The 16451-nt window shown below is 39.4% G+C and overlaps 1 protein-coding gene across 2 annotated transcripts in view; it reads right to left on the reverse strand.

Annotated features, from left to right (window-relative positions):
• The window catches only part of LOC101739984 (tyrosine-protein kinase Src64B), a 100741-nt gene that overhangs the window by 65723 nt on the left and 18567 nt on the right, over positions 1 to 16451 (reverse strand). The window contains exon 1 of one of the 2 annotated variants that reach the window (XM_004932855.4): positions 6504 to 6791. The exons of the other annotated variant lie outside the window; for it this stretch is intronic. The gene's annotated coding sequence lies outside the window, so the exon portion shown is untranslated. Of the gene's footprint in view, positions 1 to 6503; positions 6792 to 16451 lie in introns of those variants that run through there. 2 annotated transcript variants of the gene reach the window in all.

The raw sequence follows: 16451 nt of genomic DNA on the forward strand, positions 1-16451 counted from the left end.
GCCCAAACACTTAACACATCGGGGGCGCGCGTGACAGTTACGGGAAGAGTGCCCGTACAATTGACAGTTATGGCACTGGCTAGGAGTGCCTTTTTTATGGGGGGCTTCGACAGCGATACCAGAGAGCCTACAGACGGTCTGTGTGTTAAAGATTTTCTTACCCTCGGGGGTAGGCTGGAGAGCGACTAGAACCATATTATATGGCTCCCTACCGCGACCGGTGTGCATACGGTGCACAGAATTCACTGGTAGGCCTTGTTCTAACAGGTCGGCTTTTACGAGCTCTACATCTAACTCTTTAGGGATTCCGCGTATTACAACGCGGAGTTCGCGCTCCTCCTGGAGCGTATACGTATGGAAACTTATACGCTCCTTACGGAGGTAAGAAGAGAGGGCCCTATGGTCGTCGGGTGTTTGAACCTTAATTTGAATGCCGTTCGCGAGGTTACGGGCATTCGTGAAATTTATATTTTTGGCCTTAAGGGCCAGGCAAACTCGATCCCAAGCTGCCTTCTCCTGAAGGATAACCGGGGGAGGGGTCTGGGTTTTATTTTGTGCCACCGGACGCGGCGACGGAGTGGCACGGGCTGGGGGCGCAACGGGAGTCTGAGGGCGGGGGCGCGACGCGTTCACGGCTTTGCTAATTTTAGCGGCCGCGGGAGCTCGAGACTCCGCGGCACGCTTCTTACCCTTCTGTACCAGGGTGAATCCATCCGTCGATGAGGCGGGGGCGAGGTCGACCTCCATGTCCGAGTCAGAGTCGGAGCACGAGGAGGCGGGAGCAGGCGACCTACGAGCAAGTGTAGGTGTTTTAGAGGGCGCGATGGAGGCCGCGGATGATCGCTCAGCTGAAACGATGGTCACGGCGGACGACGCAGCAGCTTTTCTCGCCAGTATAGGCGACACGGGAGCGGCAGGCACGACAGAGGCTGCGGTGCTCAATGCAGAAGCTCTGCACGCAGGTACAGGCGACGCAGGAGCAGCGAGCGCGGCGGAGTCCTCGAGAGGGCTCGCAGTGTGATTGGCCTTGAAGGCCAAAAACTCCGAGGCGAGCTGTGGGTGGCGAAGTCGGAGGAATTCCGCGAATACAGCGTCCATGATCGCTGAGTACCCAGGTGGGGCGGCCCCGGGTCTTGAAAACACTCGCCTTGCGGCGAGGCCCCAACTTCTCGGACCTGAGCGGTTCTATTGAACACAGGTGGCAATGCGGCGCGATTACTACAGGACAAAGAAAAAGCACAACAAAACAGAAATTACGAAAAGAAACAAAACAAATAAATACTTGCAGGAAACCACTTTGTCGGCAGATGTACCACGAACACAGAAACAACAAAAGGAAACAAAACAAATAAAAACTTCCAGAAAGAGCACTTAGTCGGCAGATGTACCACAAACACAGGCCGCGCGAACAATGGCCGGGCTAACAAAAGCCGGGCGAACAAAGACCGGGCGATCGAGTGGACGATGAGCACGTCCGCACGTGACGGGTGCCTCTATCGGAATGGCGAAACAAATGTACTAGACAATATGGAGGTGGCCACAGCTCAGAGCGGCGCGCGCGGCGGTGTCGGTGGACGCATTGAGGCATCGCGCGACCGAAACAAATCATTTTGTTTTTACCGCGCGTTGAGCTAATAAAATATAATGGATGTGGAACAATTCATTAGTGAAATACTGAGTAGACCAGAAATATGGATGTCAAAACATCCACATCATAAATATAGGCATGTTATAAAAAAAATGTGGGACGAAATAAAACAACAATTTTCTGGTACTAATGGTTTCCTAGATACTCTTGGATAGGATTATTGAAATAAAATTTGAAATTTGAATTGATTTCGTATTCTAGATGCTTGAACCGTTGCTCGATTATTCCGTCTTGATCTGCGTACGCTATTGTGAATATTGGAGTCTCCAAACTGGGAAATAAACTGCTGAAAATCTGCATCTCTGTCTCCATCACTTTCTGTTAAGGCACGAAACCTTTATAATCAATGTCGCGTGCTTTTTGTTTGCCTGTACACTTTTCGTAAAAATACGAAATTTATTAGTTAGAATACCAAACGCGTACTGAATTGTGACACTTGTCCGGGATAATGTTTTGTCGAAAATTATTTGTTCCGCATTTAAACCACCCGGTGGATATGGGCGCATCAAATAATTTTTAAGAGGATAGGCTTTATCAGCAATTAACACGTATGGTAAATTTAGATTTGAACCTGGTAATATCTGTGAAGGTTGAATCTATTAATAATCTATTTATCGGGATAGTTCTTATATTCCTAATATAATACCTAATAAATAGGGTGAAATTCGCCAAGTTCTCTCTTTTTCTTACTGGGTGCGCTCCTATTCTTGATTGAATAATATCTTCAGCTAAGAACGCACTTATTTCAAGGTAATATCGTGCCACTTTTGAAAGGGAAATTTGATAGGGCTTTCTAAATACGTCCACCTCTGACGCCGCCGCCGTCGCAACTAGTCTAGCTGTGCCATACCCCCGCAAATCACGCCGCCCGCCGCGCCTCGCAACGCACCGCAAAACGCACCGCCAGTAGCTGTGGCCAGGCCCTAACGGTGCTTTTAGGTACTTCAAGCACCGGTCACCGTTTGCGTCGAACCCATCGCTTGCGACGAAGGGCTCGACGAGTAAATTAACTCTCAGACACAGCCCACTGAGTTTCTCGCCGGATCTTCTCAGTGGGTCGCGTTTCCGATCCGGTGGTAGATTCTGCGAAGCACGGCTCTTGCTAGGGTTCGTGTTAGCATCGTCGTCAGGTTTGAGCCCTGTGAGCTCACCTACTAGCCACGGTTACGCTGGAATAGCCGCTCCAGGCTACCAGCTTAGGTAGGAAAAAAAAAATTAATCACCATACACCATACACATACGCACAGACGAGTTACTCACTCGGAACGAGCTATTTAGAGTTTTTGTTATTAATTAACACGTATTCACGAAGATGGCGCAACGAACAAACAAACACGTTCATTCGTAATTCTTCGAAGTGCCCATACGAAAGGGACTTACGTATTCATGACAAATGATAATCGCACGACTTAATACTCACCGGGTCACCCGTTCGTGATCCAATTATATTTTGTTCAATACACAAATGTAATTACGAATGCCTCAAATAAGGCAGAGCGGAGACGGAATGTGTGTTATATGAATAAAACATGTCCGACTGAAGAAGACAAGGAATTTCAAGAATCGTGTTCAAAAAAAAATGACCTATAAAATTTCGCTATCAATCTACGTTAGACGAATTTTATCGCATATTAATACTGTCAATGAGCATCGTTAACCTTAATTTGATTGTTCGTTTGGGGAGCAGATCAATCAATATATTTTTAAAATGCTGGTCATGAAATCGATACACAGTTAAGTCAGTTAGTTAACTGGTCGAACAAGATTGAAGTATCATCAATTATTGAAATGAGTTTAATACAATAAATGTTGTTTAACGAAATTTAGAGCATCGGGTCAGTTGTACATAGATAAAAATATATTAAACGCGTTCCGTACAAAACTAATTTTCGTATATAACACTAGAAATCGCAATGATGATTTATGTTACACGAAAGAAATCGTGTAGATCAATTAAGATCGTTGGTTACTTTGTGTGTGTGTTCATTCTGTTCGATATTTTTGAGAGAGTAATTGTTTTATAAGCAGATTTTCTACTGCCCGATAAAACGAATGTTTAAGATAAATAAATGATAAAGAAAACGTATCAATAAAGTAACTTAATTGTTTATTTTTTATAAAAAATAGGGTAGGTACCAAAATCCTTTTTAACTCGGTCGGATAACAGATATGCTGGTTCTAGTTTGAAGAGTATGAGTGAAGAATCACCGAGTTTCTCGGCGGATCTTCTTAGTGGGTTGCGTTTCCGATCCGGTGGTAGATTCCGCGAAGCACTAGCTAAGGCCAGTGTTAGCAACACTCCCGGTTTGAGCCCCGTGAGCTCACCTACTAGCTCGGTAATTCTAGAATAGTCCCTTGAGGCTACTAGAATAGCTAGGGAAAAAAATGAGTGAAGAAACAAATGTGATGAGAAGAGCTGTTATCTATATATTAATACGTGAAGCAAAAACTTTGTATCCCTTTTTACGAAAATTGCGCGGACGGAGGAGTATGAAATTTTCCACACTTATAGAGAATATAGAGAAGAAGTGCACAACGCTAATTTTTTTTTTTTAAATAATGCATAAAAGATACATTAAATCGATAAAGAAAACATTACACACACTACGTACCATGTATTTGACGCACACACGCATGCATACTATTTTCAAGCTTTTGTTCTTGACGTCTGTTGTCAAATTGAGAATATATTAAATATTGTTTGTCTTTGTTAATATTTTTTATAGTGTAGTCTTGGCGAAATTTGTGATTATAGAAGTATAAAATACAATCATAATAGTGTACAAACTTACAATTCCAATTAATTATAGTCGAATTTCGACTACTGCGGGACCTCTAGAGGTCCTCTCGACAAGACTTAGAGTTTATGTATCGAAAAGCGTGGCGACATTTACGTTGTGATGTAAACTCCAGTGACCACTTCCTATCTGGTAGACCGTGATCACTCGTATAAGCAATATTGTGTTATAAAAATCAAATCATGTCTATATCGATATTGTTATATTCTCTCATCTGGTGTTGGAGCTCTTAATCTGGGACTAAGCAGTGATTCACACCGCATACATTTCAATGCGGCCACGATAAATTTTACGACTGAAGAACTTTTTGTCAAACCTTTTGTTAAATAAAGTATTCAATTCGTATAAATTCTCGCATTGGTATTTTTAGCTTTCGCCGTCAAGTGTATGATGGAGGCTTTAAACCTTTCTGTCAATCATACATTAATTAATAATGCCAGTATTAATAAATCTTCTTGAACAGAATTGCGTACAAATACCGTTAGCAATCAGTAAGTATTGTTATTTGCCACATTTATTAGCAAAATAAAGCTTACAGAAAATACATACTGATAAGCTGGAATAGTGTACATTATGATTCTCACAAGTGACAGCCCTCAATCTGGCAATAAACATAATTGACATAATAAACATAAACTACATTTGAGATTCACAATCGTTTCTTAATGCAACGAATACAATAGTTAATAATAATATGAACACAATGTCGATAAATTAAACAGTTTTTTTTAAGTCAAGGCCTTCATAATCAGACGATGCATTTACTTGTTGATCAAAAAGTTTCGAAGTCTTGTCATTCATGGAGTGATGTTAAATTGAGGTGAGCATCTAGTTAGGTATTGTATCGAAGCGACAGCTGATGACCCCGGTCAAGGCACCGGACGCTGCTATCTAGTTTAATGTGAGATCATCTGTCGTCACCCACTCTAAGTGGATCCTTGACTTGACCGAGCTCGTAACGAAAAACGTTAAACTCGACCGTAATTTTAATACAAACGATTTGTTCTCAGAAGAGATCATATCGGAGTTTGAAATACACGGTGAATTCAAAATGTACCTACTTAATAATTTTTGTGGTCCCTTGATTCCAGTCGGAATGCCCGTGTATTTGAAAATTGAAATACACTCACAACATAAATCGACTTAAACCGTTTTTTTTAATTAAATTACCTAACTGACAATTATCATAGACATTTGACGCTTAACAAGAAATAGCTACGAATGAAATTTTAGTTATTAAACTAGAAAGCGTGATTTTAAATAGGTGTATGTGTATACCAATGAAAAATACATTTTGGCAACACAAGACAATGAAACGCTGCTCGCGGAGATAGAATGCGTGAAAGTATATAGGTATTTTGTCTCACAAGAAAGTAAATGTAACAATGATACGTAAAATTTTGTGTTTCCTTACTTACGTAACGGTAATTACAAAGAAGGCATTATGAATGAAAAAAAAAACGAATAAGAGAGATATATACATTTGGGATAGTTAGTTAAACGGTACAAGCAAACAAACGGGTTCTGTCGTGTTAAAACTTGAAACATAATTGATACGTGAATTAAAGTTTCCGTCTATTTCTTTACTAAAAAATGTACTAAAAAAAGAAATCATGTCACAACTTTAGAAATCTATAAAGACAAATAGTCTCTATAACAAGAATTGGGATGTTTGAATTCAATAAATAGGTTACAACTGCTCAGTATGATCGCATCGAAACCCGAATACCGTTACGGTGTGAACATAGCAGCCCCTATGTAGCTGCCATCTCGCTTTGACAATAACCAACCCTCTATTCACGATCGTGGGATAATTAAACATTTATGTCGTAGCAAACAGTGCCACGAAAATACACTAATTTTATAGCCCCTCTATCAATTAATCTTAATTAAATAAAATATCTATTGTTTGATTTATTATGAATTCACACGGTTTGTGATTGCTTCCTTGACTGTACAAAAACTGTGTTGTATCAGTTGGCATATTAAAAAAAATGTAAATTAAGCAGGTTTATAGTAAACGAAACTATTGAATTGTGAGCCTTTTTCTTACGTACCTTTAAAAATGACAATATCCTGAAGCGTTCAAAACATCCATGAAAATATAGGAACACTGGCACAAAACTGAATACAATTCTCCACAATGTGTTATGTTTATTCACCACAAACAATAAAATAAATCAATAATCAATATAATTAGTACTAAAACGGACGAGGGTTTCAATTGAGAAATTCAAAAGTTATAACATATTTCTTTTCTGTGAAACAAAGCACGAGATCGAAATTTTTTTTAAGCGAAACGACGTGCGATCCTCACGACAGCTCAACTCAGACTGCATCAGACGGTAGGAGAAGCGCGGTGCGGGGGGGTCACAGTAGGGGGCGCGCGTCAACCGCTAGAAAAGGCATCGAACCGGGGGCTTGTGTCACTACTGATATGATAACAAATGTATACAAAACTGACAGATCCTCGGTGAGATGAATATTTCTTTAAGTTTCACACCAATAAATCTATGTATTTAATCAAAAACCTATTTATTTTATCACGAAAAGTCACTGCCTATAAACGAACGAAACAGATGTCTATTGACAAAACGGCTTACGAAAATAAACAAGATGACTCTTTGGGTAAAGATACAGAGTGAATAATAAATCTTGTCGTGAAAGAGGGTTGACTTTGACCGTACGCGATGTTTATTGGGGATAGAAATTATAACGTTACGAAAGTTATACAGAAATAGTTTATTAGGTACAATGGCGGATCCAGGGGGAGGGTCATGGGGGTCATGACCACCCCCTGAGCTGGGTCCAGTACTTAGGTGGACCACTAATTGAATATAATGATTTTATTTATATATTTTGTCACCATACAGATTTTATGTAACTATGTACATACCTTCAATATTTAATTAATTTAATATAATATAATAACTTTGTATAATGGCAAACATTTGGGAACGAACGCATCTAAATTTGACTATGTGACCCCCTCCTGGCGCCAAAGCTGGATCCGCCCTTGATTAGGTAGATCCTTTTATTAACTACAGAATGTCTCAAGATCCATACGACACATGCTTTAAATTTTGTAATTGAGATTATCCACGATTCGTTTAATTTAAGAATCTATGTTAGGTGGAATGGATTAATGCTACTTTATACTTAGTGGTTAAGCCTCTACGACCAACATCACAAATATATAGGATGTGTTTTTTTTTACCTAATGTATTTATCAATGTTTTTTTATAGCCCTTGTAGCAGACTAGCATACGGCTCACCTGATGGTGAGTAGTTACCGTCGCCCATGGACTTCAGCAATGCCAGGGGCAGAGCCAAGCCGCTGCCTACCGCTTAATACTCTCCACAAACCTCGTTTGAAGAAGGACATGTCATGGCGCTCGGGAAACACCGTGGAGGGGGAGCTCATTCCATAGCCGGATGGTACGTGGCAAAAAAAGACCTCTGGAAACGCACTGTGGATGATCGCAGTGGCTCCAGGTAGTATGGATGTGTGCTTTAAAACGCAACAAATGAAATTACTTTAAAGTAACATGAAGTTATGTTTCATTTAAAATTCTTGTTGCCCTACCAAGGTGTTATTTGGTAGACATTTGGTTCGAATATTAATGTTCGGTGCTTGTATTTATGTATATTAATAATAGTAGTGTAAGGTAGAGGGGGAAGTGGTCGACCGAAGAAGGCATGGATGGAGTGTGTCAATGACGATAAGAGAGAGAGAGAGGAGTGAGTGTTAAGATAGCGGCTGATAGAAGAGAATGGAATAGAAAAATTCGCGTTGCTGACCCCACCTTGTGGGATAAGGTGGAGACAAAGCAGAAGAAGCTTGTATTTATGCAGAGTTTTGCTTAAATTGTCATTAGCGCGATTCAGGTTTTGTTGGATTTTTCTATTCTGTGACAGCATCACTTCCCCGTGAGACTGCAGGTCCTGCCAGTACCGAAATAACAGCACTATATGCGTAAAATTGATCGTTTAATCAATGATAAACTTATACTACTGACAATTGGTGGTATTGTAAGGTAGCAGGCGGTAGGCACACAGGTAGGGTACCTGCCTTGTTATGTTGCGATAAAGTCATATATTGAGAGTTTAGATAAACGTTATGCAACTCAAAATAACCTTTAACCTTGTGTTTTAGGGTGGCAATCGCGTTATCGTGCATATAGCCCTCCGCGATCACTAAAAGCTAGGAGATCCATTTCCCACTACTATCTTAGCCCGCTGAGTTTCTCGCCGGATCTTCCCAGTGGGTCGCGTTTCCGATCCGGTGGTAGATTCTGCGAAGCACTGCTCTTGCTAGGGCCAGTGTTAGCAACACCTCCGATCCCTGAGAGCTCACCTACACGCTAGGATAACGCTGAAATAACCGCTGAAGGCTGTCAGTATAGGTAGGAAAAAGATACCATCTACACTTTATGCGAATTAAAAATTATAACTTTTTTTTACAATAATTCGAGGTAAAATCCCTTTAGTCGCAGAAAGTTACTGGCGTATTTTATCGTCTTTCTCTCTAGAGCTTTTTTTTTTTTTTTTATACTAACAATCACGCCACGTTAACTGGTCCCGTGATAAGTTCGTAAAGAACTTGTGTTACAGGTACCAGATAACGGAAATAAATGTAAGATTTTTATTATACACATACATATATTTAAGATACATCCATAACCCTGGAAAAGACATTTATATTTATCATACAAATATCTTCCCTTGGCGGGATTCGAACCCGCGACCCCCTTGTGTAGTGACCATGTCACTTACCACTACACCAGACGGCCGTTAAATTATTTAAATTATTTATTGTACTAAAATTTCTAAAGCTTAAACTATTCGATTTATTTATTTTAAATGTACGTATGTTTATATTGTAGTATAGGTAATTAGCCTTAAAGTAAACTAACTTAACGAGTAATTAATGCCCGATCCCTTTTCGTCTGAGTTTAACATTAATCTTTACACTTAATAAGCCTACATTGGTGTTTTAGTATCGATTTACTTACTCAGGGATTCAAATTTAGTTCCTTAGAGGAATCTGTTGTCGTAAATGTATCACTAATAATTAAGCAACATTTTTTTTTGAGGGATTCATTTTTATTACACAAATTTTATTTAAAATTATATAGGCAGTCATAACTTAGGCCGGAGACTGAACTAAGATATTTACTTTGATAATTTAATAAATTATTTCTGTTTAACTTAAGAGGATTTTTTGCATTGCAATTAATACTGACTACTTAAAGAAATATTAATGAATTCATGTAACCAACAACTATGCTTTTTACAAAATGTTTCATTTAAAAAAACTTCAATAACCTTAGTAGCTATTGGTCGAAGAGCCGGTAAATTGCTCAATGATGCTTCTGTCTAATTTTATTGACCTAAATTAAAGAGCAAAGAACAAAATACGCACCGTCTGACTGGCATCTTCACATTCAATATTAATATCATCATCAGCTTTTTTTTATTTTTTTATTTTATTGCTTAGATGGGTGGACGAGCTCACAGCCCACCTGGTGTTAAGTTGTTACTGGAGCCCATGGACATCTATAACGTAAATGCGCCACCCACCTTGAGCTATAAGTTCTAAGATCTCAGTATAGTTACAACGGCTGCCCCATCCTTCAAACCGAAACGCATTACTGCTTCACGGCAGAAATAGGCAGGGCGGTGGTACCTACCCGCGCGGACTCACAAGAGGTCCTACCACCAGTAAATAAGCAACCTCGCTGTCGTCTAAAGTTTTCCCTACGGTAACAAAGCTCGCGAAATAATTACTCAAGTTAAAATTAAATCAAATCGAACATAAAAACTTAATGATTTAAAAAAGAAAAGCTAAAAGCTAAAGAAACAACAACCTAAGAGTGTAACAGAGCTGAACTAATTAACGGTGAAAAATTAAAATAAAACAAAAACGACAGTGTAAATCATTCAACGACATTGACTCACTCGTAAGTCACTTGGTCGAGTAGGATATCTGACGCAGACGGTACCGAAACGATCATAATTAAGTCACGATACAAGATTATACTGCGCTATCTCTTAATTTGATCCTGCTTTATCTGAGCTTTTATCATTTCATTAAGAAGTATTTTAGTTTGGTGACATGATTGTTCAACATCGTCGAATCACAAAAGAATGTAAATCAATCGCCAAACAAATTTAAAAAAATTGGACACAGCTAATGAAGTAACAACGTTTAATAGATCTTAAAATATACTAGAGGTCCCGCAGTAGTCGAAATTCGACTATAATTAATTGGAATTGTAAATTTTTACACTATTATGATTGTATTTTATACTTTTATAATCACAAATTTCGCCAAGACTACAATATAAAAAATATTTAAAAAGACAAACAATATTTAATCTATTCTCAATTTGACAACAGACGTCAGGAACAAAAGTTTGACAATAAATAGTATGCATGCGTGTGTGCGTCAAATACATGGTATGCAGTGTGTGTAATGTTTTCTTTATTGATTTAATGTACCTTTTATGCATTATTTAAAAAAAAATATTAGCCTTGTGCACTTCTTCTCTATATTCTGTATAAGTGTGGAAAATGTCATACTCCTCCGTCCGCGCAATTTTCGTAAAAAGGGATACAAAGTTTTTGCTTCACGTATTAATATATAGATTAAAATACATGCCGGATAAAAAAACTTATATCAATAATCTTCAATAGTGAAGTTTGGTGTGTTTTAATTCCATTATAGGACATTTCACTCAAACCTTTTGCTGCAACATTAACGAAATAATTAAACAGTTCGTCTTCTCGAATTAAAACTGTATAATCTCAAAACTTACTAATTTTACAGGAGAGTGTTTTAAAGGTTGATCATATTGTGATATTTTTAATATTAATCATCTTTGCCGCATTATTTTTTTTATTTTTTACCTGTTACATTATCTGTCTTTTAAAGTGAGATAAAATTATGTATTAATTTTGTTAATAGTAGTCAAAACATAGGTAAACAAAAAAACAAAACTAAAACTAAGCTATGCTCTTTTGACAGTATTTATGAGAAAAATACTGGTGATACCAATGATTTCGCATATGAACTCAATTTCGAATATTTTTGGAAATTGTACACTTTTAATGCGAAAAGACGAGTTACCGCTCAATTTTGGGTTTGGATAGGAAATCCGTAATGTTGCGTAAAGTGAAGTGTATCTTGCCGATAAAGTGAGACAATAAAAATATATGGGGGGTCACGGTTAATGCCACAAACGTGCCGAACTGTTTGAATTCGAATTTGTTTGCTGTATTGTGTTCTTCGGAAGACGCACGTGGCAAACTAAATGATTTATTGCGATTTCTCATCGTGGGTGGCATCTGCCTTTTTAATGTTGACTAAAAAATCATGTTTGGGTCCTATTATTGAAAATCACTGGTGGTAGGACCGCTTGTGAGTCCGCGCGAGTAGGTACCACCACCCTGCCTATTTCTGCCGTGAAGCAGTAATGCGTTTCGGTTTGAAGGGTAGGGCAGCCGTTGTAACTATGCTGAGACCTTAGAACTTATATCTCAAAGTGGGTGGCACATGTAGATGTCTATAACCACTTAACACTAGATGGGCTGCGAGCTCGTCCACCCATCTAAGCAATAAAAAAAATCTAGTTGAATACAAGTTATTATTATTCGCTTCAAAAAATTGCACGGCTTTCAATTTGATCCGATTCAATTTATAATCGATTTTGTTATACACACATACATATGTAAATATATGTGAATATTAATCGGGATTAGCTAGCGTTCAGATGAAAGTTACATTAGCTCTTTCTGCTTGTCTGAGCACAAGCGAACGTTAAACAGTACGTACAGCACTTGTACACGTACATATAATATATTAATTACCTTGTTTTTATGACCGTTGCGTACACATATAACACTTAGTTTTACCTGTTGTTGCACGATACAAGAGCATGTAATCGGAACGTCATACGCGGTAACAGAGATGAAGTTGGGCAATTTAGAGAACTAAAGTCGACTTTCGAAATTAGAACGTTGAAAGAAAAAAATCTAATTACAATCGATATTATAGACTGTAGATTGTATTATATAACGCGCATGCATTATGCAGTCGGATAGTTCTAGTTGAAATAATAGCTAAAGTAATTTGGGGATTGGTAAATGTTTTGTTCAGAAGACGGTAATAGTAATAGTCTCTCTGATTATGAATTAAAAATGACTTTCTTTTGTTATGGGAAGAAAATCTTCTATATATTTTTTTATTGCTTAGTTGTCTGGATGAGCTCACAGCCCACCTGGTGTTAAGTGATTACTGGAACTCATAGACATCCACAACGTAAATGCGCCACCCACCTTGAGATATAAGTTCTAAGGTCTCAAGTATAGTTACAACGGCTGCCCCACCCTTCAAACCGAAACGCATTACTGTCGCACGGCAGAAATAGGCAGGGCGGTGGTACCCACCCGCGCATATACATATCAATATATGCGAGATTATTATATTTGGTCTCGAAGTGAACAACGTTGAAGGCGAAATGGTATAAGTTACGAATGCCCTAAACTTTAAACTGCACTTAAAGCATTGCCTTTAAAGTCGCATCGTAAAAAAACATTATATGCACATTTTGTTTTGACAAACAGTAGAATTTAAGGGTATAATTATTTATGTTGGCGGCTCGTATTCGGCTCAAAGAGAGTACCCACGAAAATTAGACATTTCGCATTCAACGGCAAAGAAGCCAGATGTGGGCGGGTTTGACATTTGCGTAACGTTTGCGAGTCGAGGGTACGAGCTGTAGCTTTAGGCTCAATTTACTTTTTTGTCTTTAAATATTTCTTTTGGGATTAAATTGTTGTCTTTGTATTAACATAATGGTTTGTGGTTCGAAGACATAAATTCTTCATGATGGCGACCTGAATTCTTGGTAGACTATTCTCTCTCTCTCTCTCTTCGATCGGTTCCTCACTGCTGAGGATCGTGACTCCGTCCGATTTCGTCAACCAACTGTCTCCATCGATCCCGCCCTGCAGCCCGGTGGAGTGCGTCGCTGATAGGTATCCCCAGTTCCTCCGCTATTTGGTCCGACCATCGTTTGGGACCTCTACCCCTAGGCCTTTTTCCCTCTATTTTATCACTATTATTTAACAGATTCAATAAAGTAACCGGTATATCGCGTACAAAATAAGACTGGATTCAAGCCCTGCAAGCAGTTTATTGCGTTTTGTACATCGGAGGTTACAAAACTCTCACTCATTCTCGAGCCCAGTGTGCTTAGTCTGAGTTTTTGAACGTTCTCGATAGCGTAAAAGTTAGCTCATATTTGTATGGAATGGGATCGTTTGCGTACGTTTGCCGCTAGGGGCGCTGTTCCAACTGCATACAAAATTGGCTTCACTTTTACGCTATCGAGAACGTTAAAAAACTCGCACTAAGCACGCTGAAGAATTGTTATCGTGTGACAAATTTCATAGCGATCGCTTAAATCGTTTAGGCGTGAAGAGATGCCCTCTGAGTGTTTTGGGTCCCCCTCACATGTCGGTCTGGGGACCGGCGAGGGGCGCCTAAGAAGACGACGTGCAAGCTGGTCTGCACGCGTTTTACGCAAGAGCATCCGGGTGATGGAAGGCCGGCTATCCTCGACCCACGCTGGTTCTGGTGCAGCGAGGTATTCCGTAGGATGGCTCACTCTAACCGGCGCCATCTAGGCGGGCTTCGGATAGCCTGCTGACTGAGAGGGCTAGTGGTCGTGGCGCCGACGACCGCCGGTCCGGCGTCCCGCGGGGGGGGGTGATGGGAGAGATGTGCTCCGCACTAAGCGATTCACTTTCCCCCCTCTGCCTCTTCATGAGTTCTGTTTCATTCGAGGTTTGGACGTTGGTTGTTGAGCGACAGGAGGTTTTAGTCAGTTCGACTCTGACATGCCCCGCCCTCCATCCCCAGTGGAGGGCGGAAGTCCGGCGATTTCCTCCTGACAAAAAAAAAAGGCGTGAAGAGATACAAAATGTTTTCGTTCATTTTCATAAATATATGACCCACTCAATTTCTCGCCAGGTTTTCTCAGTGGTCGCTATTTCGATCCGGTGGTAGATTCAGCGAAGCACTGTTCTTGCTAGGGCTAGTGTTAGCAAGTCCTCCCTGGCTGAGTTCGTCTATTGGTAACGATTAGGTAGGGAAATAGCTTAAAATCTAAAAAAAATAGTCCACGTGAGCGAATTCGCGGACGGAAATCAATACTGTTATAATATAGGAGTGTTAAAGTATGCATGTCATTTGGAATTAATATTAAACTTGATGATGATATATTTTTGCACAAAACTTCCTTCCTCGCTTCGGTTTCCTCAGTACTGAGGGACGCCACTACTTCCTCGCAACTTTTTTTTTTTTTCCTACCTAAGCTGGTAGCCTAGAGAGGCTATTTCAGCGTAACCGTAACTAGTAGGTGAGCTCACGGGGCTCAAACCTGACGACGATGCTAACAAGAGCCTAGCAAGAGCCGTGCTTCGCAGAATCTACCACCGGATCGGAAACGCGACCCACTGAGAAGATCCGGCGAGAAACTCAGTGGGCTGTGTCTGAGAGTTAATTTACTCGTCGAGCCCTTCGTCGCAAGCGACGGGTTCGACGAGAACGGTGACCGGTGCTTGAAGTACCTAGAAGTACCTTTAGTGGATCGGGAGGACCCGAGATGACGTGTTTTGGGCGACGTCGACTGCTTTCCATTCTTTCCGCAGGATCGGGAATTACCTCGCAACAAGAGTTTGTTGTGGATCACTCGACGCCATTTTTTCCTATCTGCCGCCAAGTGTAGAGCAACGTGGACTATGGTGTCAAGAGTACTACGGTTCTGGTAAGACCAACGTCCAACATCCTAAAATTATACTTTTATAATTAGATACACTATAACTCTTATTAATTTCAATATTCGAGTTAAATAAGAAGACTTCAAAAAATAAATGTAACTCCCATCTCTATCAAACAAAAAGGAATCAACGTCATGGTTTGATACTAATTTATTCACAATATTATTTGCATCAAACAAATTTAAAAAAAAAACCATTGTTATATTATCCTTTGCGAATGCCTCTTCTAGTCACTTATTTTGTCTTTAGAAATGAAACTAATTAATGAATTGACCTAAAGTCTCACAATTAGGTGGTAAGTTGTTATAAACACAATTGCTTCCATCATTTTATTCTATCAGTTCGATTGTCAGATTTACATGTCAAAAGCCGCAGTACTATTAGATTTTGTGGTTGATTTTGTGTAATAACACGGTGTGACGGTGCTCGTCTGTGTTTCGCATCATTATCGATTCCACGCTATATTCGATAAAACATTGGTAATATCTTATTTTGTGAGTTCGTATAAATTTCATAACGTTGTCATTATCTGAAATGTTCTTTAATTGTCTTGCTAATGTACTGTATTGCGTATATTTAATTAAGCTAATTAAAGCTCATTACTTATTTATGAAGTTGAGAAATTAGGGAGGGCATAAGGAAAATAGTTTAATAAAAATACGTAGGTATTTTGTTTCTAAGAATTGTAATTACATTGACGTTTTACATTCCATTACGCTCAATTTAAATAATATACCTATTTCTGCGGGCCGGGCTTTAGTGTTTGCTCGGTGAACCTTACTGAATAGTATTAGAAATGTTTTCTTGAGCTGGGTGCAAATGGTAACATTAAATGAGTTTTGAAAGGATCTAAGGTCATCAGTCTCTGGTTAAGTGAGGGCAGACAGAGCACTGAACCGTTGATTCTAAGGACGAAGGCATTGCAGCTGTCGAAAGTCTAAAGTCTAGACAATTTGACGAATATTATTGTAAAATTGACGCCTTTGATGTGATAATTTGATGCCTTTGGGAGCCTTGGAATAGTTTCTCTGTCATTCAAAAATCAAGAAGAAACTTTAGTGCCGATCAAAGGACAAACTTAAGAGTTTTGACTTGGAAATGTGTTATAGTTCTACTAAATACTGGTAATTCTTTTTACTGGCGGTAGGACCTCTTGT

This window comes from Bombyx mori, chromosome 11 (assembly GCF_030269925.1).
Source record: "Bombyx mori chromosome 11, ASM3026992v2".
Lineage (NCBI taxonomy): Eukaryota > Metazoa > Arthropoda > Insecta > Lepidoptera > Bombycidae > Bombyx > Bombyx mori.